The sequence below is a fragment of the Capra hircus genome, chromosome 7, assembly GCF_001704415.2.
Source record: "Capra hircus breed San Clemente chromosome 7, ASM170441v1, whole genome shotgun sequence".
Taxonomy (NCBI): domain Eukaryota; kingdom Metazoa; phylum Chordata; class Mammalia; order Artiodactyla; family Bovidae; genus Capra; species Capra hircus.
In genome coordinates this window covers 21,994,822-22,022,680 of record NC_030814.1, presented here as the reverse complement: position 1 = coordinate 22,022,680, position 27,859 = coordinate 21,994,822, and the positions used below count along the sequence as shown (strand labels likewise).

The 27,859-nt window shown below is 39.2% G+C and overlaps 1 long non-coding RNA gene across 2 annotated transcripts in view; it reads left to right on the top strand.

Moving 5' to 3' along the window:
* The window catches only part of LOC108636338, a 168,623-nt gene that overhangs the window by 101,127 nt on the left and 39,637 nt on the right, over positions 1-27,859 (top strand). For both annotated transcript variants that reach the window (XR_001918275.1, XR_001918274.1), the window contains exons 4-6: positions 11,910-11,941; positions 19,289-19,319; positions 19,776-19,891. This is a non-coding gene — a long non-coding RNA (uncharacterized LOC108636338). The remainder of the gene's footprint in view (positions 1-11,909; positions 11,942-19,288; positions 19,320-19,775; positions 19,892-27,859) is intronic.

The window sequence follows — 27,859 nt, the reverse complement described above, 5'->3', positions numbered from 1 at the left end:
CTGGTTGTAGTTGTTTAGTCACCAGGTTGTGTCCAGCTATTTGTGACCCCATGGACTGCAGCATGCCCAGCCTCCCTGTCCCTCTCCACCTCCCAGAGTTTGCCCGAGTTCATGTCCATTGAACTGGTGATGCCATCCAACCATCTCTTCTTCTGTCATCCTCTTCTCCCTCTGCCTTCAATCTTGCCCAGTATTAGGGTCTTTTCCAATGAATCGGCTCTTTGCATCGGGTGGCCAACGTATTGGAGCTTCAGCTTCAGCATCACTCCCTCCAATAAGTATTCAGGGTTGATTTCCCTTAGGATTGACTGGTTTGAACACCTTGAGAGCTGGATCTACAGCTTAATGAGTATTCCCAGGCTTGGCTCAACACAATTTCACTTTATGTAACTTCTCGTGGTAGCCATCCATTGAACTCCCAGCATGCCTTCTGGCAAAGCTACACAGGTGTGACAAAATCCACATGAAATAAGAAAACTTAGAAACATTTGGCTTCCAAAGCAAAATTATTGCTAGGGTTATTGGGATCATTATTCCTCTATCAAGCCTTTGTTCTGTGTATCAAGTTTAGTTGAGACATACTGCTCAGAAAGCCTTTTGGTAATGAACGTTTGCTCTGCACTCTTTGGGCACTGGAAAGATCAAGTAATGGGTGAGAAGCAGGTGTTTTTCTAGCAGCAGGAAAAAAAATTAACTAGTAAGTATTTCATGATGTAACATCTCTAATTAAAACAGCAGAGATTTTAACAAGTTCTGCTCTTTTTCTCTCTCAAGGCAAGTCAGGTGTTATCTAGTCTAAAATGCCTAGACCCGCATGTCTTCTACATGTCTCTTTCCTGGCCAAATACCAGCTTGATAACTAATTATTTTCATTATTAACCTGCTTACATTGTAGCAGATTGACTTATGTTTTAAGGTGCTAATAGTACTGATTAATGGTTCATTTTTGTTTTGGATATATACAAAAGAATGAATCATCTGATGCTATAAAATTATTCCCTTTTAATATAAAATGCTAGTAATCAGCACATTTATTTAAATGGAGATACATTCCTTTCACTGTAGACATTTATGATATTATATATTATATGTAAAAATGAAAACCTAGCAAAAATGAAAAAGCATATCCTGTGATAAGTGAAAGGTATTTTTTGAAACCCATTTACATTGTTCTTTGCCAAAAAAAAGGAAAATACAAGTTGAGGGATAGAGCTTTTATTTCAGCGAAACTGATCACTTTTTTGTGGAAATAAATCATATAAAATATTCTTATAATTTAGGATCATGTGTTTGATGTCTCTGAAATATTGTCCAGTCTATTATACAATATTCAGTTAACTTGAGTCCTCAAACTTGCTGTCAGATGAGGATTGGAAACAAGTTATTTAAGACTCTTTTTCTCCCTGCAGAGGTTTTAGAAATTTATCACTAATGCTGGAGAGTGGGAATATATGCTCTTTGAAGGCAATGTCTTCTTTATAAGTGTGGACAAAAGTAGCTCAGGTAACATAAGAGCCCAAAGAGCAATCCCTTAGAATTCAAAAGTTGGCTAGTGCTTGAAAAGTTTATGATTCTTTTTGTAAGAGTCAGTTCAGTGTTGGAATTTTGTGCTAACCTTGTGTATGTTCTCCCTGTCACTGATTGATGTTGGGGATCTGACTTATTGCAGAGAGATGTAATTTATGGACTCCCTTGGCATTCTGATGGTTTTTAATTCCTGTTCATTATTTGTGAATTCTATCCTCCTTTAACTTGTCTATAAATTCTTACTCTCTGTATAGTTGCCTATGTAGGGTAGAGAACGTCTTGTGTGAGTTGATGTTGTGATGCTTCATACTGGTGGTTGCGAGTGATTTTCATATTCTAGGAGAATCAGATCAGAAAAGGTGAATTTATTTGGTCAAAACAGTAGATGTCCTTTCTCCCAAGTGTTCCAAACCCTCCCCCATGCCCAGACACCGGAAGTTAAACAGGCTTAATCTAAGTGGCAAGAAAGGTGGGAAGCGTGCCTAGGCATTATCCAGTTGTTTCTGTCTTTCATGTGACCTCTAGTTCTACTCAGTTTTCCATAGTTCTTTGTACAGAAATGTATTTTACTTTATGTAAATTTTTTTAACCGCCAATACTGCTTACTTTAATTCTTCCCTTAAGGATATCCTAGACAAACAATGGAAACCCCCCTTTAATTTTCCTCTGAAGTCCCTATACTTGTATACAGTGACATTGGAGGATGGCCCAGCTTGACTGAGGAAGGCTTTCGAAGAGGCTTTTTGTGTGGTGCAAGGGCTGGCATAAAGAGTGAGGAGGACAAAGTGAGCCAAATTCTCTATTTTCCTTTTTATCCATTCCTGCTCCTCCTTGATGATCTTTGCTGCCTGGTGTCATCTGCAGAGCAGCCAGATACCCATCCCTGCAGATGTGTTCGTGTTTGGGGTTGGGCTTGGAGGAGGAGAGGCGGGTATAAAATGAGAGAAAGTGAGTGAAAGGAGGACTTTTTAATACGCAGATTGTTTGAACACCATCACACTAGCCTGTTTTACTGCCCTCTCCCTGGAGAAGGAAATGGCAACCCAGTCCAGGATTCTTGCCTGGGAAATCTCTTGGATAGAGGAGCCTGGAGGGCTGCAGTCCATGGGGTCACAAGAGTTGGACACAATTTAGTGACTATACCACCACCAGCTACCAAATTCTCTGGTCAGCAAGTATATCAAGGAAAGCAGTTTAACATTTTAACCTGCAGAACTTTTTTTTTTTTTTGATCATTGCTCTATATTGAGTAAACCACACCATAGCCTAGAAGCAAGAATGTGTAGATACTTCTGATGAGGTCTGGAGATAGCCTGGTGGTCTCTTAACTCAGGCTGAATCTATATGAAGCCAGTGAATTACCTGTGTAATGTGGTTGCCTTTCTTCCCTACTTGTTATTTATTTATTTATTTATTTTTTAATGTTTAAATATGTTTATTAAAAAGTAATAATAAAAATATGAAAGATACAGACATAGCATTCTGAGTATTCCAAATATAATAAAACTGTCATCAAAAAGACTCAACAGCTATAAAAATTCCTCAGAATATGCCATCTTTTTTTTGAGATAACAAAATCTATCAATTTCACATGGCTGCATTAGTCATGTATAAAGGCACCAGTGATTCACATTAAACAAACTTAAACATAGTACAAAAACCATCCTGGATAACTTGGGTCTTAGCTATATATATATATATATGATGTAGGAGTATGTGTATGCTCAGTTATGTCTGACTCTTGGTGACCCCATGGACTGTATGTAGCCTGCCAAGCTCCTCTGTCTGTGGAATTTTCCAGGCAAAAATACTGGGGCAGGTTGCCTTTTCCTACTCCAGGGGATCTTCCTGACCCAGGGATCAAAGCTGTGTCCCTTATATCCCCTGCATCCTCTGCACTGGGAGGCAGGTTCTTTACCACCAGCACCACCTGGGAAGCCCAAAGTGTTAAGTATTAGTCTCTCAGTTGTATCCAGCTCTTTGCAACCCCGTGGACTCTTGCCTGCCAGGCTCCTCTGTCCATGGAATTCTCCAGACAAGAATACCAGAGTGGGTAGCCATTCCCTTCTCCAGGGGCTCTTCCCAACCTAAGGATTAAACCCAGGTCTCCTGTACTGCAGACAGATTCTTTTTTACCATCTGAGCCACCATGTATTTTAGTATATGTGAAGAGCATAGCCATGCTCTTAAGAGGCTCAACCTTAAAGTATTGCTGTTCCCTAAAATGAGGTCAAAAGATACCCCAACAACAAATTGCAGAGCATATATCCCTCTCATACTTATTCAATTAGATTTTTGTTGGGGGGTTAACGCAGCCACAAAATCAGACAAAGAAGAAAAAGGACAAAGAAGAAAGAGAACAAGTATTTGGAATTCAAAAGCCAGAAATCTCGGAAGTTTGATTTTTAATTTGTTGAACATATTATCATTTTGATTTTAATATGCCAATGCTTTGTATCATTTCAGTCGTTTTGTGTGATTTTATACTATTATTTAATACATACATATTTTTTAAGTTCTCATTCCTGATACAGAATTAAGTTTTTGTCATTAATGTGGTTGTAAACTTGGAGTGGGTCTCCTGATTCACTCACCATGTAGGAAAGGTTTTGTTTTCAGCTTATTGGCTGCTTACCTAGGAACTATCCAGGCTTGTTGATATCCTAGCAAAACACACCCTGTTGGCTCTTATTGCTTAAATATTCCCACTTCTAAAATTACCACTACACCATTGGGGGTGAATGAATACACGATTACAATTTCAATTTGACAGTTTTAAAGGAAATGGCATAGGGGTTTAATTAGACCCTCTCCATGTGCTTCATTGATTCTCAGATGGGTTTTCATTCTAGCATAAGCAGATGTAGGTTCTAACATAGAAGTTAGATTCTCTTGTACCTTGTTGGGTTATTCAAACCAGCAAAACAGCCAACAGTTAGTTGCCTGAATATGCAAAATCTAAAAGGAAACTGGTTTGGGAATATTGAGAGGTAGTGTTCCTTCACTTCCTTTCCTTTATGAAATAGGAAGATTGAAGTCATCAGGAAAATAATTACTCTTATGTCACCTGATCTTTATGCTATATAATGAAGAAGGAAATTAGGCTACCATGAAATATTTTCATTTTGGCCAATAATAGAAACTTCCTGACATTATTAGAAAAGAAATATCATAGTTTTTTCTTTTTTTGAGCTAAACAAAATACCCAATTGAGAAAGATATGAAAGCCATTGTTAAAATTATTAATAATTACTAGAGATTTTAAGAGGGAGACTTATTATAACCCTTTAAAGATTTTCTTTGAAATATATATTTTCTTAAAATGAGGGTTATATGCATTCTCATTTTAGGATTCTAGAAATCCCCATTGTTTCGCCCAACAAATACATTGCAAAATTTTCTAAAAATTCAGTTTGGGAACAAATTAGCAGTAGCAAGAAAATGATTGACGTTGACCACAGATGTCTGAGCCATTGGCATGTCTGCACAGTAGAGAGTGTCATCATAGACTCCATAGTATGTGAGTTGAGAAATACATGTCAGTAACTACCTAGTCTCCTAAGTCATCAGGTCCTCCCTCCACATCAGGACCTGTGCAGAGGCAGGGCTGTGACTCTTTTGTGTTGTCTTGAACCCTTTTTCACCAAGCCTTCCAGTCCTCATTCTTCCAGCCTCCAACCTTATGTTTCATCTTCCGCACGTGGATTCCATTATCATTTTGTCTGCCTTTTCAAATCAGTCCTGTTGCCTCAACTTTACTCTTCCCATTCCTCTAGCCTCACTGTGTTAGGTAACCCTTGGTCCTGTGAGGCTCCAGGCTGCTATCAACAAGGTATAACTTCTCACCCATGCTGCCTTACGCAATTGTCCATTAGTTTTATTCCCTGAAGAGAACCTAGTGAGAAAGTGGTGTCATTTGTTTTCCTGGAGAAAGTGTATTGTGTTGAGGTGGAAGACACAGAGAGGAGAGAGAAAATTATCAGGCAGAAATGGAATATACCTACCAGCAAGTTGTGTATGTACATATATGTTATATTTATTTAAATGTTTACAGCATTTGATGGCTCAGATGGTAAAGAATCTGCCTGCAATGTAGGAGACCCATGTTTGATCCCTGGGTTGGGAAGATCCCCTGGAGAAGGGAATGGCAATCCATTCCAGTATTCTTATCTGGAGAATTCCATGGACAGAGGAGCCTGGCAGGCTCCACAGTCTTTTTGTGTCCGAAAAGAGTCGGACACAATTGAGTGACTAACACTTTCACTTCACTTCATTTACAGCATTTACTGCTTAAACTTTTCTCTCTCTTTTTAAACTTCACTGGCAGGCATACACTCATTTGAGTTTTATAGAAAAAGTTTAAAATTAAAATATGTACAGTAAGATCTCCAAATTTTAACTTCTCAATTTACCCATTAGAGCCATGGTATGCTTTCTGAAATATTAAAGAAATTTTGTCTCTTCGTATTCTATTTTCTAAAAAATGGGACAACAATTTAAAAATGAACTCTGGCTTATACCTTGCAATCTGTGTTACATTTATTACCTTTAGAGTCAATATATGCATGTAAAGATGGTATAAGATATATATGAATGAACCTATGAGATTAATATGTGAAATATATTCATTTGTTATCTAGAAGTCCTATTTTCCTTAATCCGTCCTCTATTTTACATACTGTATAGTTATTAATATAAGGTAGAAACTGCTTATATATTCTTTGCTTTGAAACTTTTTTCCTAGAGAATATTTTATTAAAACATATATGTCTTATGTCCTTTCCTGAGGTTTATGAATTTACATCTAGGTACGTGCTACCTTTGGTGAGATCTACCTGAAGTAGGTAGAAATCTGATTCTATTTCTATAGCAATGGTCTTTGCAACTCATGTTAAATATAAGGAGGCCTTAGGATATGTCATCATTGTGATAAGCCATTCCACCTACTTGTAAAGAGTGGCCTCCAAGTATCCCAATTTAGGGGGAAAAGAACAAGGCCAAACAGCTACAAAGGAACATTCATATTATAAAGCAATGATAATAGTCACAGCTGCAGAATGTTTTAAATATAAAAGGCTTTTTTTTTTTTAAACACAAATCAAGTGAGGTGGATCACACAGCTATTAATTGTCATCAATATAAGTATGAATTTGAGGTATAAATATACTGATTTGTCCCAGACCATTTGACCAGCAGTTATATTGTGCTGAGCCTTTGACCCAGCTTTTTGATTCTCAGGTGGTAGGCCATAGGTAATCTAAGGAAAGAAGATGAAGAAAATGACATTAGAGTGATGCAGAGGACCTTCAGACTTTGGGATCCTTGAGTGGCTCACTCAAGTTGACTTGAAGGAGGTCCCAGTCTTCCTCCTTTTCCCTTCCCTGTTCAGTTCCGTTCAGTTCAGTCACTCAGTCGTGTCTGACTCTTTGTGATCCCATGGACTGTAGCATGCCAGGCCTCCCTGTCCATCACCAACTCCTGGAATTTACTCAAACTCATGTCCACTGAGTTGGTGATGTCATCCAACCATCTCATCCTCTGTCGTCCCCTTCTCCTCCTGCCTTCAATCTTTCCTAGCATCAGGGTCTTTTCAAATGAGTCAGCCCTTCGCATCAGGTGGCCAAAGTATTGGAGTTTCAGCTTCAACATCAGTCCTGCCAATGAATGTTCAGGACTGATCTCCTTTAGCATGGACTGGTTGGATCTCCTTGCAGTCCAAGGGACTCTCAAGAGTTTTCTTCAACACCACAGTTCACAAGCATCAATAGCCTCCTCTGTTAGCTTCTGCGTTTTGGTTCTACCTCTCCTTCCCCTCCCCGGCCTCCTCATACAGACAGAACCACGAACAGAGGGGATCTTGAAATCTCCAGAAGCAGGGCTTGACTCCATAGCTAGGCCTACCTGGAAACACTTCTTTGAACCTAAAAGCCTTAGCAAAATCTAAGGAATTAACCCAAAGATATTGCAGATGAGTTTGATAAAACCTTCCCTGGGCTTCCCTGCTGGCTCAGACAGTAAAGAATCTGTTTGCAATGCAAGAGACCTGGGTTTGATGCCTGGGTTGGGAAGATCCCCTGGAGAAGGAAATGGCAACCCACTCCAGTATTCTTGCCTGGAGAATTCTATGGACAGAGGAGCCTGGTGGGCTACAGTCCATGAGGTCCCAAAGAGTTGGACACGACTGAAGGACTAACATTTTCTTTAAAACCTGGATTCTGGCTCTAGGTTTGCCCTCCCTGCTTTCCACTGTGTTGCCACAAACCAGGACATTTTGAACTCACTTTTCTCAGCATCCACCTCTGGCATTTGAGGCTCTCTGAGCTCTCCCTTTGGAAACTGAGGGAAGGAACCACCGTTGGGCTTCATGGGACTTTCTGTCTGTGGTCTTTGGGCAGAAACAGGGTTGATAATTTTGCTGCATCCTGAGAAGTCCTCTCTGAAATAATCATAGAACTGTTTTATCATGAGTTTGTAACTGCTAAGCTCTGAAAAGGCCAACATGGAATTTTAGGGCACCTTTATCTTCTGCCAAATTTCTCACCCTGCTGGAAGATGTCTGAAATTTTAATTTATTTCTTCAGTTTAAGATTTTTTTTTCCCTGTTCACATGCAAACGGAAAGATAGCAAGTTCAAATGTTATTCATCACAACTTGGTCTTAATAGAATTCGTCTTCCTTCCTTCCTCCTTCTCTCCTCCCTGCCTCCCCTCCTCCCACCTCCCACATCCGTCTTCCTTCCCTACCTCCTCTTGGCTCTCCCTTCTTCCCTCTCTTCCTTCCTTCTCCCTTTATTTTACTGTAGCTCACATTTCTTATGCACATACTGTGTTCTAGATATCGTGCTGAATTAGCAAATGTTTAAGAAAATCCTGACAGTTCTGGGCTTGAATCTTTGCTTGCCACTTACAAACTGTGGAGCCACGGAGAAGTGACTCACTCCTCAGACACCTTCGACTTCCGCCATCTTTAAACGGCAAGGTTAATACCAGTGCTTACCGCATATGTGGCTAAGAATAAATAAGACAGCTTGTGAAAACTTTCCTAAAAAGTGTATTTTGATAGTGAGAGCAGGGGAGAGCCTGTGAGAGAGGACCCTGACCACTGAGAGGGACGGGGCTAGAGAATTTGCCAGGCCTGAGGACAAGGATCACCCATTTCACCGCGTCGTTTGAGACATCTCTCTTAGAAAGGTGTCTTTGGTTATTTCACCTTTGCGCCTTTTCATTTCTTGGGCATAATTCATGGTGAAACTGTGTGGTGTCATGAAAAAGCAGTGACCAAGGAGTTAAAAATTGTGTTCATGTCCTGACCCTACACCCATGAGCCGTGTTCCTTTCCCAGACGTTATCGTCCTCTTCTGTAAACCGAGGGAATGAAACGCAACGTATGGCAGAAGGCTCTTACAATTCTCACAATGATATATGATTGTGACTTATTAAAGACTTCCTTGACCACTGAAAATGCTGTGTTTGAAGGACAGCGTTCCCAGGTCCGCTACAAAAATCGTGTAGACAGACATTAATCTCTGCGCAGTGACCAGAAGCATGCAGAGAACCACTTGAAATATTGTGGTAGTATTGAGCTGTGCTTTCTCAAAACTCCTCTGAGACCTGGGCTCAATTTGTAGGTTCTAGCAAAGGTACCCAGAACCACAGAATTTCTGTCATATGTGTGGATGGAACTAGTCTCTTCTCCATGGACAAAAAGCATTACACTGGAAAAAAGAAGTACTGGGTTCAACCTGTGGTTTTGTCATTAAGTAATTAGCCAACACCAGATGAAGCAAATGACTCTCTTCTTTGGACCTCATTTTTCTTGCCTGAAAAATAAGCCAGATGTTCTAGATAATCTCTAAGTCTCTTTGCATTGCCAAAATGCTCAATTACAGCCTCAGTTAGCATTGCTGAATTGACTTATGAATTAAGAAAAAAATTTCAGATTTGAAATCTCCCCTTAATATGTTAAAACAGGTCAAACTACAGCTATCAATGAAAAAAAATTCTTCTGCTATCATCACTCTTGACCACATGTAACCATTTTATCGTTCATGAAAACAGTAATTGTTATATTGTAGATATGATATTAAGGTCTCTAGTGTGCTTTGCAGAGAAGGCAATGGCAACCCACTCCAGTACTCTTGACTGGGAAATCCCATGGATGGAGGAGCCTGGTGGGCTACATTCCATGGGGTCGCTAAGAGTCGGACACTACTGAGCGACTTCACTTTGACTTTTCACTTTCATGCATTGGAGAAGGAAACGGCAACCCACTCCAGTACTCCTGCCTGGAGAATCCCAGGGATGGGAGCCTGGTGGGCCGCTGTCTATGGGTTTGCACAGAGTTGGACACGACTGATGTGCAGCAGTGTGCTTTGAGTTACTTTGAAACCACACACACACACACACACACACTCATACACACACACACACTCAGTGCTCTTATAAATAACAAGTAAATTCTCTCCCCCACAAGGATACTAAATTTAGTCTGGAGGCGCATTCCACATGCTTTTAAACATAGTTCTAGTGTCTAATAACAAAGATCTCTACCACAGTACAGAACTTTTCCTTTTCTATTTTTCTTCATTTTCTAAGGATTTACATATCAGGGCAAATATTGATCCTCTCATAAGGTTTGCTTTTCTTTTTCTTGGTCTCATGTCTGTTTGTTAGAATGCCTATTTTCTTGAGTCTAAATAATCACTAATAATTTAAGATTCACGCTGATTAAAAAAGGTTTCCAAAAAAAAAAAAAATCACCATATTAAAAGGAGCTTCCCTAATGGCTCAATCAGTAAAGAATTTGCCTGCAATGTAGGAGACTTGCAGGAGACAAGGGTTCCACTCCTGGGTCAGGAAGATCCCCTGGAGGAAGAAATGGCAACCCACTCCTGTATTCTTGCCTGGAAAATCCCATGTACAGAGGAGTCTGGTGGGCTATAGTCCATAGGGTCGCAAAGAATCAGACATAACTGAGCAAGTAATGGATGGATGAATTAAATGTGTATCTTAATTACAGGTTGCTTCCTGATTTTGGAAACCATAGTTGTCAAAGATGGGTATCTTTAATCAAGGAGATATGATCAGTTATTCAACTAAGGAGTAAGCATTTTGAAATATCCAGAAGTTCGTGACTTTTCTGGGAAGGATTTTTGGGGGGTCTTCCCTTTGGATTCTGGAGATCCTGGATACCAACAGGCAACACTGCATTATATGCAGTATCTTAACATTTGTATCCTAAGCTTCTGTGATAAGTTCTTCTGATTATAGTTGCATGATCCTACCCTTGGAAAACTACTGGTGGAAATATTGAAACCAATATCTCAGTTTCCTATGTTCAGTTCAGTTCAGTTCAGTTCAGTCGCTCAGTCATGTCCAACTCTTTGCGACCCCATGAATTGCAGCACACCAGGCCTCTCTGTCCATCACCAACTCTCAGAGTTCACTCAAACTCATCTCCATCGAGTCAGTGATGCCATCTAGCCATCTCATCCTCGGTCGTCCCCTTCTCCTCCTGCCCTCAATCCCTCCCAGCATCAGGGTCTTTTCCAATGAGTCAACTCTTTGCATGAGGTGGCCAAAGTATTGGAGTTTCAGCTTCAGCATCAGTCCTTCCAATGAACACCCAGGACTGATCTCCTTTAGGATGGACTGGTTGGATCTCCTTGCAGTCCAAGGGAATCTCAAGAGTCTTCTCCAACACCACAGTTCAAAAGCATCAATTCTTCGAAAGAAGAAAGCTCAGCTTTCTTCACAGTCCAACTCTCACATCCATACTACTGGAAAAACCATAGCCTTGACTAGACGGACCTTTGTTGGCAAAGTAATGTCTCTGCTTTTGAATATGCTATCTAGGTTGGTCATAACTTTCCTTCCAAGGAGTAAGCATCTTTTAATTTCACGGCTGCAGTCACCATCTGCAGTGATTTTGGAGCCCAAAGAAATAAAGTCTGACACTGTTTGCACTGTTTCCCCATCTATTTCCCATGTTACCAATCCCTAAATCTTGTTGCCTTATGCAAACAAATTTCTTTTCTCCAGCATGAAGTAAAAGCAGAATTCTTAGAAACAGAGCTGGGTTGCAAAATTATTGAGAGGCGAAAAATAAGAAAGCCCCTGACTTTGCCAATTCACTGACAGAAATTATTGATACCCTGTTGAAGAAAAATAAATGTTGATGATTCTAAGGATAAATTTGAACTTTGGAATCTATGTTATCTTGGATAAAATGACCCAATAGTGAAACTGAAAATATATTCTGTGATTACAACCTAATTCAAGCTCTGACCAATCTGAAAACTACAAAATTGGCTTAATCTTATATTTGGTGGTGATTGTTCAAGTTGCTAACCCATAACTCTTTTTTTTTTTTCTTCATCATAGCTGAATTATCCCATGGATTCGCAATACAAAAGGTAAGTTTTTAAATTCTGTTTTATTTAAGTGATAAGAAAATTACAGGCCACCTAGATGTATGAAAAATTTCTGTAAAGAATTCTAGATGTCAGTTCAACCTTCATGGGTTTCTAAGATGAATTATCAGCTCCACAAAAAGTTTGAATTTTGTACTTAAACGGAACGAGAGGCTTATCTCTGGGTAGTATTTATACATCTCCTATTTCCTCACTCCTACTTTACATCAAATGTCCAGACATGGGTATGATGCTCTCCTTACCTCTTTCTGCAGATTCTGTTTATGTTCCTTCTCCTGGCCCTCCACCTGTTCCTTGAGATTCAGCTCAGCAGTTATTCACTGGATAGTTATTATGGCTCGGGTGTAGATGACTTTTTTTAGTAGATGACTTTTTCCTTTTCCTGTCCTCTTTAAATCCAACTGCTAGGGCTCCTGTTTTGCTAGGGGCTCGTTAGAAGGCCACAATTTATCTTTCAGAACGAATCTTAAGTGGTAATGACTTTACTTATTCCCCCTACTAGATAACTGCTGCCTTTAAATGGTGGTTGCCAGTGCCTTAAAGTTACGACTTGAAGTCTTAGTCACCAGGATTAAGGCAAGGCCAGTTGAAGGTGCTCAGTGCTTCTCAAATTATACCATGTAGAAATTTCTCTATTTATTCAAAAGGAATGAAGAAGTAGATGAGCTAACGTTGGCTTTGGTTTTATTTTCAAATATAATAAAAATCAGTAAGAGTGTGCTTTCAAAATGAAGTTTTTGCTATTAATAATCCCACCTCTTTCTCGAGTCTTCTGAGATTATTATTTTTACCAAATGACCACAAGAAACTTATCACACATCTTTCAAAAATCACCCTTGGTACAATCAAAAAGTGCCTAGAAATGTTGCTTATCACATGATACTTCTAAGTTAGGCTTACATTTGTAGAACCTTATTAATCTTCTCAAGCTGGAAACAATATATACAGAAACATTTGTCTGTAAACAGTTACCAACATGCTGTGTTGATGGAGTGAAATACTGGCATTTGGTTGAATTGATCTAGTTAATATATGTACTATGAAAAGTATATTAGTTCATCTTTAGACATTTAGTTGACACAACAAATTTTAAAATTGAGAATGAGAGATTCATCAATAAGAACTGGAGAAGTACCAAATAATTCTCTTTTAAACAAAGTTGTCATTTATCTGATTGAAGGTTTGTTTAAGGGAAAGAGTTTGAAGAATTCTCTTCCATGCATGAAGTGAGCTGATTGTTTGTTTCAACTGCTACTCTTGAAAAAGACTAGCTAGATAGCTCAACAGTTCTTTTCTAAATCATGAGTTATTGTATATGATTTGTAAAGTCTAAAATAATACAGCTGCTCTTAAAAATCCCAGTGCCTTGCTCTTTAGTGTTCAAACAACAAATGAGACAACCAGAGCAGGTTTGTTTTTATTTATTTTCAAAAAGTACCTGGGGAGACCATTGATTTTGTTTATAGGATTGTTTACCTGTTTTTAAAATTAAATCTGAATTCCTATAGATGGATTTATTTTTGGAACATAAATATTTCTTATAGTTTGCCTTTAAAACCGGTAGTAAATATTCTCATAGGCAAAGAAGCAAACAAGCTGAAAGGAAACCCCAGAAAACTTCTCAAAGCATTTTCCTTTCATTGTAAGAACTGAGTTTCTTACAATCGCCTAAGTAAATCCTTGAAGATATTTCTAAATCAGCATGGTTAGGAGTTGTCTTGCAAATAATAACACTTTTTAGTACCCTTATTTTTAAGTCTCTTTACATTTTGTGAGAAATCTTAACTTCTTGGTAAAAGATATTTTCATTAGAATAAAAATGGGACTTTCAGATGCCTGTCATTTTCTAAAATGCTTTGAAGTTTGAATTTTTTATGTATATCAAGAGAGTAAGTCTCTGTGAATAGAGCGTACTAATGATAAATTTAGGATTTCAAGAATCAACCTACATTGCAGTTACAAAAACTATACCCGTTATTGACATCACAGTCAGCTTTTGTGCAAATTTCATTTGTGACAACTATTTATTATACTTATCAAATGGCAGTAAAAGGCTCCAACACTGAATTTTTAAAACAACGACAGACACTGAATGTCGATGGGCATTGGACCAATCAAGTAATGGTAAGATAATGCCAAGAGGTCAAAGCCATAAATGAAAGGAAGTTAAAGTGTTCATGGCTATACAGCTGCTCATTTTTTGAAGAGTGCTGTATTTCTGTGGGAAGCTTGAGAAATAGGTCAGGGTGGGCAGAATTCCAAGGTGGCCATCAAGACCCCTCCCTTTTGTATATCACCCCCTCCAACTTGAGTAGGAATGAATCTTGGGAATACGATGTATGTTACTTTCATGAGCATGTTACATTATATGGCAGAAGGGATTTTGCAGGTGTAGTTAAGATCACTAATCATTTCACTTTGACCTCATCAAGAGGGAGATATTCCTGGGTGAACCTGAGCTACTCAGGTGAGCTTTTAAAAGAGGACACAGAGGTATGAAGCATTGGATTCTCCTGCTAGGCTTGAAGAACTACGCTTCCTATGCAGTGACAGGGTCTGTGGAGAAGGCTACTGGGCCAGGATGTAAGGGTAACCTCTAGAAGCTGAGCGTAGTCCCTAACAAACAGCTGGCAAGAAAATAGGGTTATTGGCCATGCGGCTATAAGAAAGAAATTGTGCCATCAGTCAGTGAATTTGGAAGAGGATTCTAGAATCACAGATGTGATTATAGCTCCTGCTAATGCCTCAAGTTTAGCCAGGTGACACCTGAGCACAGGACCCAGCTAACTCCAGGTTAACCTCCTGAGCAGGAGAACAGTGAGGTAATGAATTTGTATTGGTTTAGATTGGCCCTAGTGGTATAAAACCCACCTGCCAATGCAGGAGATGTAAGAGACGTGGGTTTGATCCCTGGGTGGGGAAGATCCTCTGGAGGATGGCATGGCAACCCACTCCAGTGTTCTTGCCTGGAGGATCCCACGGACAGAGGAGCCTGGTGTGTTATAGTCCATGGGGTCGCAAGGTCAGACACAAATGAAGTGACTTAGTACGCACGCATGCACTGAGTCTGTGGTAATCTTTCATGTAGCAGTAGAAAACAGATAGAGTTAAGAATGAAGCTTTTAAGCTTCATTTAAAAATTGAGAAGAATTCTCAACCAGGCGATGGTGGTCTAGAGTTGAAAATCTCACGGGAATGGGATGTGAGAAATTGGCCAGCCCTATTTATCCTGATGTCACACCTGACACTGAGATGTGTAATTCATGGGTCTGTTGTTATTCTCACAGAGTGTTGCAAACATTATTCTTAAATTTTTTTTTTCCCTGAAATCACTTCTCTATCAAAAGTAGAAAAGGAAAAATGGAGCTTGAGGGCTCCTTGTTTCTCAAGCCCTATCTGCTTTCTTCATTGTTGAACTTGTTGGCATTTGTGATTGTGACCCCTGGAGATTAAAGCAATAATTGATTGAAAGCACCTCATATAATCCAGACCAGATGCTTAGCAAATGTGACTTTCCCTCCATCCAGGCTTTCTGGTAGTTGTTTTGAAACATTTGGACACAGAATAAAGTGGTTATAACATTCCTGGTGATTGTAAGTAGAATACCACAACAAAATGTTGAATCAGGCAGGGAAGACGAACATTATATTTTGAGTAAAGCAGAGACCATAAAGAGGGAACGCAGTATGAAAACCATGTAGGTGACCCCAATTGTTCCTTTCCATCTCTACTAAAATCGAAGAACTCTCTCTCCAGAGCCAGGAGGGAGGGAATATATTCTTTTTTGCAGTGTTTGCTTTCAGTTGGCTCTATATCCCTGGCCTCTGGGTGAGGTTAACTATGCAAAGGAAAGTCACACTTTCAGAACAGTTAGATATTTTTTTCTCACTAAACTGCACTGAAGATGCTAATTCCATCTCTTTCCTGGCTGTAGATAGGTGAATTAGCAAGAAATCACTCCTGCATTGTCTTCTAGTCTTCAAATGAAGCCTAATTAAAGAAATATATAGTTTTTATTGAGCTGCAAGAAAAAGGGACATGGGGCACAATTAAGTTTTCATCAATAATTAAAGCCTTAAAATTATTAATGTAGCAAATATTACACATTAATAAGAAATATATTTTGTCACCAACTGCTGCATAAAATCCCTCTTTCATAATCTGTAATCCAAAAGGAAAAATTGAGAAGGAATACACAAAAAACATTAGGCTTCAGCCTCAAGTTTATTGATGACACAAGTAAGATGTTTGCCTTGTTTTAACAGTATTATTTCTAAGATTCAGTTATTCTGAATCAGTTTTTTAAAAAGTGAGAAAAGACATATAGTAGTGGTAATAATGGCTTGCATGTAACATGAATTTTTATTGGTTGTTGTTGTTCAGTCACTAAGTCATGTCTGACTCTTTGTGACCCCATGGCCTGCAGCACACCAGGCTTCCCTGTCCATCACCATCTCCTGGAGTTTGCTGAAACTCATGTCCATAGAGTTGGTGATGCTATCCAACCATCTCATCCTCTGTCATCCCCTTCTCCTCCTGCCTTCAATCTTTCCCAGCATCAGAGTCTTTTCTAATGAGTCAGCTCTTTGTGTCAGCTGGCCAAAGTATTGGAGCTTCAGCATCAGCATCAGTCCTTCCAATGAATATTCAGGGTTGGTTTTCTTTAGGACTGACTAGATAGATAGAAATATTTGTCAGTTTTCCCAATATTTTCTTCTTATGATAAGGACTACAAGTTCAATATGCAGAGAGGGAAGAGGTCTTTCTGCCTTGGCACTATGTCTCTTGTCCAGCTGAACTTGAATCATTCTGTTCCTTCCCTCTTTGGAGAGAGAGGGTTGATGCTAAAGTAAGCCGTCTGGTTTGTAGATCATCTATTGAGAGAACTCTTTTCTTTAGTTGTTGAAAGTCCATAGGAGAGCTTTCAGGAATGAGTTTGTATCTCTTCCCCACCCCCAGGTGACCCATCCTGTACTTCTATCAAAGCCCTTTCATCTGCTTCTGCAATCAGCTCTTTCCTTGCGTGCATCCCCTTGGCTTACATATCATAGGTGCCAATACCTGTCTAAGGGGCAAATGAACGAGGTAGCATGAAGTTGTGTTGTTTATATCAAGATTAAGATTTCATGGTTTATAAGCATCCCAATTCATTCCCATTAGTAAATTTCATTTTTAAAATGTTAGTTAATACCTACTATGAATAGGTTGGAGAAGGATATGGCAACCCACTCCAGTATTCTTGCCTAGTGAATCCCAGGGACAGTGGGCTGCCATCTATGGGGTCGCACAGAGTCGGACACGACTGAAGCGACTTAGCATGCATGCATGCATGCATTGGAGAAGGAAATGGCAACCCACTCCAGTATTCTTGCCTGGAGAATCCCAGGGACAGAGGAGCCTGGTGGGCTGCCATCTATGGGGTCGCACAGAGTCAGACACGACTGATGCTTAGCAGCAGCAGCAGCATGAACAAGTTGGTGGGAGCGATACAAGGTGAAGGAGGTTAGATTTCCTTCTTATAATCCGAGAAGAAAAAGATAATGTGTAAGTAGACTGTGCAGCCTGCCACAAACAGTCACCAAGAAAATGGAATGGTGGGGGGCGGGGGGGGGGTTCAAAAGCGGAAAATGAATATGTAGTTAGTTTGAAGACTTAGGAAAGCTTCCTGGAAAAAGTGACCAGTAGGATGTACGGTCGTGAGTGGGAGACACGCAAAGAGGGGGAAGATTCTGGGTAGCTGAGTAATTAGATGTACAAAGAAAGAGCATGAGCAGACAGAGGGAAAGCTGAGCACATGTTTGGGGACAGCTTGTGTTACAGCTTGGCTGAAGCAATTCCCAAGCAAGACTTGAGAAATGAGGCTTTCAGAAGTAGATTAGAGTTCTGTTGAGGTGGCCTTTGAGTGATAAGCCCTGGAAGGGGGGTTAATGATCAAGCTGTGTGCATCATCGTTCTATACAGAATATTCTGTGTTCACAGTTGGCACTGTGTTCAGCTTTGTGCCCTGTTTAACTCAGTTGTGTTCTCATTGGTGACTGGTTCTTCTTAGTTAGATTCTCTGGCTCCCATTTCTTTTATGTCTTTCATGGGTCTTTGCTTGTGGTAAACAGTAAGTACTAATTCACTGTCTAGTGATTTTTTTTAATTTGATTACTGAATTGTTTGGCTAATCAACTCCAAGGTATTGATAAAGTTTAGAAACCATCTTGATGTTCTCAAGAGCATTGTGGAGTGGGTATGTCCAATTCACATTGGATCAAAACAAGTTACCAGGGAAGCCCTTTAAAACAAGGTACAGAATTTTAAAATTCACTTCCTTCCAGTGAGACCAGAACTCACATACGCTGGTTTCAAATACTGGACTCTTTCCTTTGTACCATATTGTTGTAATTTCTGGGACATGGAAACTTTAACACTTTATGTTAAAGGAAAGAGAGAAAAAGGAAGGGCAAAAAGATACATTTCTGGGATAATAAGAGAGAAGTCAAAGAGTAGTCTTCTTCCAACACTGATCCAAATTTCACTTGGAGCCAAGTGCTTAGTGTAACCCAGTTAATCTTTCTCCCAAATTTTTATTTTGCTTATAATGTTTTATATCTCATCTCATCCTGGATTTGCAGGCAAAAATATATTAAAAGCCTTTTTTTTTTCAAATAATCCTGGGCCGTCCTAATAACAGCTGTTATTTACCAAGCACTTACTGTATACTAGTCACCAGGTCACCGTAAGGCTGCTTTACACATATTACATTTATTCCTATTGGAATCCAGTGAGCCCATTTTCCAGAGGAGTGATTGAACTGACTTCCAAATCTAGCTCTGCCTTCAGATTCTGAAGTCTTTCCTCTTGTCTATAAAACTACTAGTTTCTACCCAGGAACATGTTTAGTGGGTCTATTCTACCACTTCTTTTTGAACACATGATTCAGGTCAGGCTCTAATTCTATAGCCCCTAGGCAAGAAGGCTTCTTCCAAAGTGGTTCCATGTGTTGGCTGATTCTAGTCTGATTACTTGGAATCAATTAAAAGGCAACAGTGTAAGATAATGTTTTTTTAATCTTGTAGGGACTTACACTTTAGTTAATCAAATACAGAAACAGTGAGAAGGATGAGAAGTACATACACATCAAAAATTAAGGCTGGTAGAGGGAGAAAGGAGATGAGGGTAGAGTTCAGCCCTGGAAACTGGGTAAAACATGAATAGAAAGAAGAAATACATACTTGGTGGGGGTGCTAGAAAGCACCATGAGAAAAGATGCTGACTTTTGAATGTATTTATTTATTGAAATGCCTCCCATTCATCTCTGAATTCTCTCTTGATTCTTCCTAGAACTGTTTTTGAGCCACCTCACATGGCTAAGGTATGGAAAATTGTGTAAGACTCAGACCATTTAAATGCACTTTAATGTCAGAAATCAAGCAAAGCACTAATAAGCCTGAAGGTAAAAGTGATAGTTATGGGCAAGGTAAGGAAAGACTTTCGCCAGACAGTCATGCTAACCTGTAACGCTAACCTCCATCTGGTTTGGAGGACTAATTTAATGTGTGGGTGGAGGTGTGAAATTTAAAATCTTTTGAAGAGAGTAAGGCAGTATTTAACCTCAAGAGAGAGTGATTTCTGTTGCATAACTTGAAAAAATGTGGTAACGAATGTGGTAACACCACAAACATATACATCACCTCCAACTCCAGTGTCGCTTGATTATGTTATCACGGATTTGTTTTCTGCCCCTGATACAGATATCGAACTCTAAATCACCTGGGATAAATCTGCTATGAAATGTTGAATTGCTTCAATTTTTTTTTTCTTTTATCAGGTGGTATTCTCAAGACAGTGGAGCATCCAGAGACATTAGACTCATCCATCTTGGAAGACCCCACCCTGCCCCCTTCGCTTTAGCTGCTTGTGGATTGTGCCTCTGAATCCTTTCTAGTAATTTATCTTACATTATTTACTTCTGCATTTAAAACAATGCCAGCAGAGTTAGGATTCTAAGTTATTGTTCGTTCAGGGTTGAGAACCATTGATTTTGAGTGTTCATATTTAAAAAGGAGGATGTAGTGGGGTTCAATCATAACTATCATAATGGAAAAAGCTCATCAGGTTGAACCAGGCTCAACCCTTTTAGGAAGAATGAGAAATGTCCCCTGTGGGATACCAGTTCTATGCTAAAAGGTAGAAAGCTTTCAGGAACTTGCCTGAAGACTTTTAAGAAATTAGAACTTGAGTCTTCTGTCTCTAAATCCTGCATCCATTCTACCAGGGTATTTAATATGTGTAATTGTGTATGATTTGCTCAAATATCACAGTCTTGGGAGAGGTTTTCTTTGACCATTCAGTCGAAAATCATCTTTCTCTAGCAGATTACCCTGTTTCATATTATTTTTTCATAACAATATGCTGTTTGAAATCATAGAAAGTAGTTCCACAGGAGCTGGGGCCTTCACCATATTGTTCACTGCCTCATCTCCAACATCTAAAGCAGTGATTTGTAAACAGTTGTTGAATGAATGAATGAATGAATGATCAGTGAGAATTTTATATTCTTGCAAATATGTCAGTTTCATCATGTGCCCTGTGTCTTGGTGGAGGTGGAACAAGGACACTTTTAATAGGATAGGTGGTTTCTCAGAGCAGCAGCTGTATTTGAGGCAGAAAATCAATTTCTACCCTGGATGACATTTTCAAAAGAAGTGTATCTGGTAGCATGGAATCTTCTCTCTGACAGGGCTTATGTCAAAATACTAGGATGTCTAAATGAGTGGCCCACATTCTGTAGAGAGGATATGCCATTCAAAGGTGCCCTGAACTGTGCATGAAATGTAGCCCTTATTCTAACAAACTTCCTGGCTGCACAAATAAGGGAGTCACTGTGGCTTTGTGAGTATACTTATGTTCAGCAAGAAAACTTGCATATATGCACAGACATTTTAGAAGCTTGGTGGGGGAACAAATATGGGATGCAGATTCCCCAAGTTAGCTAGTTTTTGTAATATTTTTGGTAATAGGGTGGAGGGTGCCTGTCTGGTATGTTCTCAAATATTGAAAACACAGCCATTGTTTAAGACCTGAAATTCATAAGAAGATGGAGACAATATCAAAAAAATGTAGACTATTTGTCACAATTTATGCAAAGCATATTAAGTAAATGAAACCAACCAGTTGTCATGTATACACCACTGTGCTAAGGAATGCTTTTCCTCCTGGTATTTGTTACTGAGGAAAATCATTACCAAAGCCATTTAGCTAATTCATTCCCATGTTTGGAATTAAGCATTTTTAACAGTTATCTACTTCCCATTGTCTGCCTGGGACCAGCCTTGTCTTGTCAGTAAAGTACTTAGCTCTCTGCTGCCAGAATTGAGATAGGGTCATCAGAATCCTCTTGTAAATTCAGGAAGATAAAGGCAGGGAAGTTGGCTCCTGCCCAAGAGTCAGGCTGGTGAGGGGATGGGGTTGGGGAGACGTGGAAGAGGGAGAGGGGAGGACAAAAGGGCAAATTTGCTTTTATTTGTAGGAGAGTGAGACAACTGCTGACTCTGTGCCATTCAGCATCCTAGAAGGTGTTTCTATTTCTTTCATTCCATTTCTTCCTCTCCCACTTATCTTACAAACATACATACACTCACACACACACACACACACACACACACACACACACACACTTTCTTTAACAAGGAGACAAGGCTTTTATTTTATAACAAGAGAAGAGACAATACTGCAGGTGGAAGAAAATTATTGATTGATGTTCTCATGCATTTGGAAATAACTTATAATAGGTCTTTTCCTGAGCTGGAGGAAGAAGGTGGCTATAAATTTGGGGCTTCTGCTATGTACCTGAATCTGTCTTAGAAGAATTAAATACACTTTCAAATTTTCATTTTATGTAAAACTTCGATGAGAATTTGGTAGGCGGAAGATCTTATTAAGCTCTTAAAATTGGAAACCTTCCTAAATGGGAGGCCAGCTTTTGTGCAGACAAGTGTGTCCATATCAAAATTTTCCTTGGGCTTGGATTTTTTTTTTTAATGGGAACACAGGTTTAAAAGAGTGTAGGTTTTTATCCTTGACCCCCAAGAGACTTCCCAGTTTAACAACATTCAAAAAACTAAAACTGATAAAAATAAGTTAAAGTAATGAGAAGGCCATCAATATGTCAACTCTTGCAATTGTAAATTAATAGAGGTGGCTCCTTTTGACCTGCCCCAGATGTCATGTCAATTGATTAAATGTTCTGAGACAATGTAATGGAAAAAGACAGCTTTATTATAATGCTTCAGGCAGGGAATATTTTTATTTTGCTATTAGGAGCACATCCACATGTCAGTGACCGATTCCATTTGGAAAAAAGACACTTTGGAGGATATATAAGATTAGGAAAAGTCTCCAAGGTGAATCTTAGGTCTGAACTAAGCACTTCTGTTATTTTTAGTTGACATTAGGAATCATAAAAGATAGCATTTTAGGCTTTACTTTGACTCAGGGCAGAAGAGTTGTTGGTTCCATCTCTCCCAGGTATCATGGGTTGGCCTGGCCCTGCTGGGCTAGCAACCTCAGTAGACATTGCCAGGGGCATGGTCTGCACTGGGGTCTCTGCCCATCGATGACAGGGACTAAATTAGAAAAGGTGTCAGGGAACAAACAGATTTTCAACTGCATGCTCCTACTAGCCATTCTGAGTGTGCTGAGGATGCTATCTTTCTGTGGGTGATTTGGCAGCCATGGACTTGCTTTCTGCAACAGCTGTTTGAGCCTCAGCTTCTCTGTAGTGATAGAGTGAATCTGAGAGGGAAGAGGATCACTTCTTGTTTTTTAACTGGAAAAATATCTTGCTCTAAAAAAATAATAGAATCTACCTTCAAAAATTCTTAATAGGAGATGAGAAACCCTGGTTGAAAGAGAGGTGTTTTTTTTTTTTGTTTGTTTGTTCAGTTGCTCAGTTGTGTCCGACTCTGTCATCCCATGGGCTGCAGCAAGCCAGGCTTCCCAGTCATTCACTGTCTCCCAGAGTTTGTTCAAACTCATGTCCATTGAGTTGATGATACCATTCAACCATCTCTTCCTCTTTCATCGCCCCCTTCTCCTCCTGCCCTCAATGTTTCCCAGCATCAGGGTCTTTTCCAGTGAATTGGCTCGTTGCATCAGGTGGCCAAAGTTATTGGAGCTTCAGCTTCAGCATATTTTGGAACAGTTGATGATAAACTAAATTTGACCACATGCCTGTAATTTGATCAACTGTACAAAAATTGGTTGTCTGCGCAGGCAGAACTAAATCCCTAATCATTTGAAAAATGGTCTGTTGAGTGGACCCATAGACACATAATCTCACATCTCATAGCCTGTTAGGTTAGAAAGCTGTTACTTCTGGGGCCCTAAACAACCTTGCAATGGCCCCTGACTCTGTACCTTCAAGAAACAGGCGGCACTTTCCCTGTGTCCCCAGAGACCTTGATTAATGTAATATTTATTTAGCACATCTGTTTCAGGTCAGACAATCGTATTTTTCTGACCTTCTCCCTTGGATTTCTATTCTAGTCATTTTCTTATTTTTATTATTTTTGATATCACCCTTTTTAAAAATTGTAACATGCCCCTTTTAAAAGGCAGAACATCTAAACAGAGCATAATGTTTAAAAAGGACTTCTAAGGCTGGTCATAAGAAAGGAGTAGAAAATATCATGACTTTTGACTCAACTTTTTAAAACACAGACTTATTCATTGCACATTGCAGTGACCAAATTTATTCCTGATCGTACAACCAGAATGATTTATTCTCACTTACAATAACAGGCTCTGGAAACCAAGAACATCATTCAGTCACAAATGCAGTATGTCCCAGGCATTGTGTTAGACTACAGAGTGAGAAAGTGGTGGTCCTTACTGTGCTGGAGTTCATGGTCAATGAGGAGATGGAACACTAAACAGGCAGTAATATTTGTTACAATCCAGTAGCATTAGTTTTCGCGGTAAGAGGAAGAATAGGATGGTAGATGGTATAAAAAAGGGAAAGGAGTATCAGGGAAGCCTTCCTGGAGGAAGTGTTATTTAATTTGAGGACTTCAGGAACCTCTATGTAGATCAATGGATAAACAAAATGTGACTGATCTGATGACAGTATATCTACAGTTACCCAGTTCTTCCCACTCAATGTGCTGTATTTTATTATGACTTTAAAACAAAAATAGCAGTAAGATACCAAGTGGGAAGAGACAATATGATATCCTGGGTCTCAACTACTTTAAATTTTGTCCTTAAAAAAATTATGTTTGAATATTAGCTATTTTACCTCATATACTTTTGAAAAGTATCTTTCAAAATTCATTACAAGAGCTGAATTGTTCTTTTAGGCATAAATCAGTTTCTTTTCAACAAATACTTAGAATGGTTAATAAACAGTTTGCTATTTTTTAATTCTAATTTGTGCTAGGATGAAGAATCCTTGGGAGATCTTTGAAAAAATTATTTTTATCTGGAGATAACAATGTAGAAGAGTAAATTGTTTGGCAAAGAATTTGAAGCATATGGGCAGAGATACAAGAATTTACTGCATTTATAAGTTTCATTATAACTCTATAAAATGCAGCATCATTTGTCAGGAAATCAAAGCTTATAAAAGTGGCAATTGTGAATGCAGTTGGTTGCAGTTTCAAGAGAATGAGGATTAGGAGTGTAACTGAGATTCTTTTTATGATAAATTATCTAGCTCCTGGCTACTGTGTATGAGCTCTATTAACTGCCTATAAATTGTTCATCATAAAATCTAGTTCATTCTTGTTAATTAGGCCAAGGCTTTTATGAAGATTTTTTCTCCTCTCTCTGAAAGCCTAGGCTGACAGGAGAGTAGCTACACCAGAATATTGAGGAAGAAAGGGACCCTCTGCTAACCATGATGCTGTGTTCCTTAAAAACTAATAATTAAAAGAGAAATCCCGGAATTAAAATTACTTTGGCTTCTTACTAATGAAAATGGAATCATTCTATTGTAGTCACAGAAGGAAGTTAAATACAGCCAAAATAATTGCATCTTCCAACTTTAAATCCTCATGTCAATAACATGCAAGAAAGGAAGGGTGTATGTATACAGAAGACTTGGATATATCCACTAGAAATGATTAATACCAAGCAAGGTCTAGAAAGACAAATAGACATATCATATTTTTCTGGCATATCACTCCACATCATTTTATTATGCACTTTTCCCCCTGAAATTGGACTTCCGTGCAAAATTATCTTGGAGGAAATCTTGTATTTGTTGCTCATCTCCAATTTTTTTCCGTTGTATTTTGCTTTTTGTGGTGCTCACATAAGTGATCAACTGGCAGTGAATGTTATGTTTATATTATCTCATATTTTGCATTGCTAACTGGCTCCCTTGATACCATTTAAGGTGCATCCCTAATCAGCTCTCACGTTTCACACTTCCCTTGCAATCTCTGGATTTTGTGAAGAGTAGACACGCCGTGCCCCAGTTCTGGATGCCAAAGTGGTTGTGACTTCAGGAAGTCCCAATAGTCAGAGCCACAGGCTGAGTCAAGCTGTGTGATTGCTCCCCTGAGATGCAGTTAGCAAGCCTCTCTGACAGAGGCCAGAGGCAAGGAACAGTCAAAGACTAGAAAAGTCGAGTCTGTTTGCACACATTCCTGTGCTTAACACCCATCAGGGTGCAATTAAGAATGGTCAGTAGCGTTATTATATTTGGAAATCCCAAATAACAACAATAGTTGGGGGGGTAAATGGGAAAATCAGTTTAAACCAAGGAAAACTAGTTCTTAAATATTAAAAAAAATGAGATGTTTGCTTAAGCTACTTCTCATTTAATTTTCTAAATGCTAATTAGTTATCAGTGAAAGAAATGGTAGGATGATTAGGTAAAGTATGCTTTATTTCTAAGGCCTTATGGACTCCTAGGGTTTGTCTCATGCCTTTTCATGTCACGGGACCAGACTTTCTACTTTTCCTGGTCCAGCTTCTGGGTGATGTTGCTGGCTCCACAAGATTGCAGTGCAGATAAGGAATCATCTAAGTTCATTCTAAATTAGATGGTTAGGAAGACAGGGTAGTTCTTTGCACTGAGTAAGGGCTCTGCAGGGGGCTAACTTGGATTGACTGTTGTGTGAATCAGTTAACTTTAACACTAGGCTATAGCAATGCCCCAGAGGCCTTACCAGTGTATATCTTGGGGGGAATAAATTGCAACAGGCTTAAACATAATTATAGAAGAATTTCTTAAGCTCTGGCTAGTTCAATTTTAATTGAAAGAAATTGTTTTTCCTTTTGAAAGAACCTAGCCTTTAGAACATGATATTTATTTTAACAAATTGCTATAAAGAATCTCTTTTTTAAAAAACAAAAAAACTTTTCATTTTATGTTATCACCATCACCACCATTATTTTTATTACAATTTAATATTGAATTATATTGCACAGACAGTGGTTCTAGTTTTCCTCAATTAATTGGGCTCTTTTCTAAGCCTCTGTTCAAGCTTTGAATAGGTAAATACAAATGAATAAACATCAGATTTAGGTATAGAAATTTTCTGTTATGGACTGGATATTTGTGCTCCCTCCCCCCAAATTCATATGTTGAAGTCCTAACCTGCAACACGATGGTGGTTGGAGGTATTATTAGAGGTTTTGGGAGGTGATTTGGTTGAGATTCAGTCATGAGGGTGGAACCCCTGTGATAGGATTAGTGCCCTTGAAAAGTTAAAGTGTTAGTAAGTCTTGTCTCATGCTTTGTGACCCCATGTACTATAGCCTGCCAGGCCTCTCTGTCCATGGAATTCTCCAGGAAAGAATACTGGAGTGGGTTGCCATTTCCTTCTCCAGAGGATCTTCCCAAGCCAGGAATGGAACTTGGGTCTCCTGCATTGCAGGCAGATTCTTTACCATCTGAGCCACCAGAGAAGCCCTTTAGCAGAAGCAAGACACATTAGAGCTTCCTTTCTCCACCATATGGGGATACTGCAAGATTCAGGATTTAGCTCTTTGCCGAGAGCTAAATCTGTGAGCACCTTAATCCTGGACTTCCTGACCTCCAAAACTGTGATAAATAAATGTCTGTTGTTTTCAGCAGTCCCCAGCCTTTTTGGCACCAGGGACCAATTTCATGGAAGACAATTTTTCCATGGCCCAGGGGTCAGGGGGTTGGTTTCAGGATGATTCAAGTGCATTACATATATTGTGTACTTTGTTTCTAATCTAATACTGCCACTGATCTGACAGGAGGTACTGGTCTACCACCTGGAGTTTGGGAACCCTTGGTTTAACCCTCCCAATCTATGGTAATTTTTTTGTTGTAGAGGCTGAGCAGAAGCCCCACTAATACTCTTAGCTTATGGAAAAATTTCTTCCAACCACAAAGACCAAAAGGTAGCAATGGTAAAAGCAGGCATAGGAGAAGAGTCTGGGCAGATAGGGGGGAAAGGATCACCGTGAAGGCACAAATGGGTTTGAGGAAATCATCCCCCAGTGAGCAGGACCACTTAGACTGGTGTGTGTGTGTGTGTGTGTGTGTGTGTGTGTGTGTGTGTGTGTGTTTATGAGAACTAGTCAGATGGCCTCACCTAAATGCAAGGGGGTTGGGAAATGGAATTTCTGGCATACAGTCACTTTTCAGTAATATCTCTACACTATGGAGAGGAGCATGTCTCTGGTGGACAGCTGATGGTTCATGGCACCACATTTTATATGCTACTTTAAGCTTAGAAAACGCTTTTTACAGCTGTATACTATTTGAACTTTAAAGGTCACTTTAGTTAAGGAGCAAAGTTTTTTAATGCCTGTACATTCAGTTAGTTCAGTTGACTGGCCAATTAACTGAGTGAAGTCAGTCCACTTCATTGTTTGAATTTCCAATTGTTTGGCTGAATGGAATGGTTACTTTGGCATAAAGTCTGT